This window comes from Chrysochloris asiatica, unplaced genomic scaffold, assembly GCF_000296735.1.
Source record: "Chrysochloris asiatica unplaced genomic scaffold, ChrAsi1.0 scaffold00213, whole genome shotgun sequence".
NCBI lineage: Eukaryota > Metazoa > Chordata > Mammalia > Afrosoricida > Chrysochloridae > Chrysochloris > Chrysochloris asiatica.
In genome coordinates, this window is record NW_006408731.1 from 349,171 (window position 1) to 352,136 (window position 2,966).

The 2,966-nt window shown below is 33.3% G+C and overlaps 1 pseudogene; it reads right to left on the reverse strand.

The window, feature by feature from the left end:
- Positions 1 to 955: 955 nt before the first annotated feature.
- On the reverse strand, positions 956 to 1,943 carry LOC102840392 (annotated as a pseudogene).
- Between the last annotated feature and the right edge of the window lie 1,023 nt (positions 1,944 to 2,966).

Sequence of the window (2,966 nt, forward strand, 5' to 3'; positions counted from 1 at the left end):
AATTCAATTACATGAATGATAAATAAATACTAAAAGCAAGTTTAATCTTTTCAGTTGTCACAATTTTTTTTTTAATTTTTAAAAGATAAATTTTGCAGCTCTAAAAATTTTAAGTCCCCACAATATCTTATGTTCTTTTGTCCATCAGTCACTTAGTAGGTACTTCTTTAATATAGCTTGTTTGAACTAATAAGATCATATGAGACATATGGGAGAAGTGACATCACAATGCCTATTTAATGGCCACATAAAATGGTTTAATATTCGAAAGTCATATGGTTATATAATAAATTCAAGATACTTTAATTTGTATTCATTTTAATTCTGCAACCACATTGCTTGGAACTTCAAATTTCATAATTATTGATATAAATTAAATACTGCAGATAACATATTTAAAAGATAGGCAAGTGACTAAGTGTATTATGACATTAATTCCATTGAAGGCCATGCATTTACAAAAATATTAAAGTAAAATTGCATACTTGTGCATAGTAATGGCATATAATTTTATATCAATATACAAAATTATTATGTAGAGATATAAAAATTAATATGGACATGTGAATTAACCAATTGAAGTAAAAATTTTGTTATTATGGTGAAGTTATTGGTAATTTATTCTTTTAATTTCCTTTTCAGTTGTAACATCACCTATTTAGAATAAGACATAAAAATTCCATCTATGTTTCTTCATAGGCCTCTGGATACATTTGTACCTATACGAATTGGAAGAGAAAGGACAGTAGTGAGCATATAGTAAACATTTATAATTGTTTGTTGTGGCTTAACTGAAAATAATGAACAAATGGTTTCAATTACTAAAAAGCTAGGACTTATATGAAGACCTCCCCCAAAGAGTTGTATTGTGTGATTAAACTACAGAGGAACATTTTTTTACTGCTTTTCATCAATACCACTGATGGAATGAACTCAATATTATTTCTCATTTTGCTTACATGTAATATGAAAGACCTAGCAACAACAGGACAAAAAATGTTTGTTTCCTGGTGAATTGCTCACACAACAGTAGGTTTCTGAAAGCTTCCTTCATGGCCTCATTCCTCAGACTGTAGATAACAGGGTTAAGTGATGGGGGGGACGATTGTATAAAAGATAGAGATCATAAGGTCAAAAGCAGTTGGAGAATCTGAAGTTGGTTTTAGAAACGCAAACATACCTGTGGAGAGATAAAAGGAGACAACAAAGCGGTGGGGCAGGCAGGTAGAGAAGGCCTTGGATCTGCCCTCAGCAGAGGGGATTCTTATTACTGTGGAGAAGATGTGGATATAGGAGAGGACAATGGAGGTGAAGCAGATGAATGCCATCACAGATAGGAAAGCAGCCACTCCAATTACTACCAGGTAATCATTGGAGCAGGAGAGCTTTAGCAGTTCAGGGACATCACAGAAGAAGTGGTGAATTATTTTGGCCTTAGAGAATGTGATGGAGATTGTGGTTGTTATGTATAAGATTCCACAGGTGCATCCACTTAGCCATACCGCTATCACAGCCCACTGACACTTTGTAGGGTTCATGATGACCTCGTTGTGCAGTGAGAAGCAAATGGCTGCATAGTGATCATAAGACATCACTGTGAGAATAGACAACTCAGACCAAACCAAAGATATGAAGAAGAGAACCTGAAGTATGCACTGACCATGAGAAATATAGCCATCATCCATCAGAGAATTGTCAGTGGACTGGGGGACCCTGACAAAAATGAAAGAGAGGTCTAGGAGGGAAAGCTGTTTTATGAAGTAATACTTTGGGGTTTATAGATGATGGTATATTGTTGTGATGATGATAATGAGGAGGTTACTGGCGAAGGTTAACTGGTACACTGCCAAGAACAGCAGAGTGCGTAAAATCGGTAGCTCCTGAATGTCAGAAAACCCCATGAAGAGGAATCCACTCATTGTGGATATATTTGTCAAGATCATTTTGAAGAAATTAATTGTGGTGGCAGCTAGAAGAAAAGATAATATGAAATCATATAATAAAAAATATTATTTCCATTTATTTATTCTCATTGTTTCTTAAATCAATTATTCACGAAGTACCTCCCATGTATCAATTATGTCCTAGAAGTATGGGATCCAAACAATAGCTCAAAGTCTACACTAGTAAGCTGAGTCAGTTGTGCAAAGTCAGTTGTTCTTGTCACTGGAAAATAATTACATTTGCCTCACCAAAAAACCACAAACTTCCATTACAAGTAATGAAATTCAGTGTTTATTTTTTAGTTAACAAACAAATAACAACAACAAAACAAAGCAGTGGTCAGCTGTTGATTATTGACTTCTTAAATTGGATGAGTTAAATTTCTGTATAGTATACCATCCTATTTGTCAGGTAAGAATTAATAGCCCTTTAGAGACAATAGAATATTGGGAATTGAATAAATGCATTAGTTGCTAAGACAGGGAAATCCCTAAAGTTTTCTTTCCAAATAATTTTATCCTAGGGAAAGCCACTGTAACTGCAGAGATGAAAGGACTAATTGTGTCATATTATCACTCTTCCAATTAACATCTTATCTATAATGAAAATCTCATAATAATAAAGAACAAAATCACTTTTGCAAAAGAAATAACATGTCACTCTCAGATTCAGTGTTTAATTCCTTGGAATTTTTTTTTTCTGCATCTAAATTAACTTTCTCTTTGAATCTTCCTTTCATTCCCCTTCTCTTGCATTTAATTTAACTTCCTGAAACTTATTTATTTATTTAGCATCTAACTTAACTTTCTCTGAATTTTCCTTTCATGCCCCTTCTCTGGTGTTTAATTTGATTTCCTGAACTTTTTTTCTCTTTTTATTTGGCTTCTAAATTAACTTTGAATCTTCTTTTCATTCCCCTTCTCTTGCCTTTATTTGCAATATCAAAAGACAATCACACAAGGAATATTTCTGAGAATGGAGAAATCAAATTTACAAATTTTGATTCATTGTCCAGTACTTCA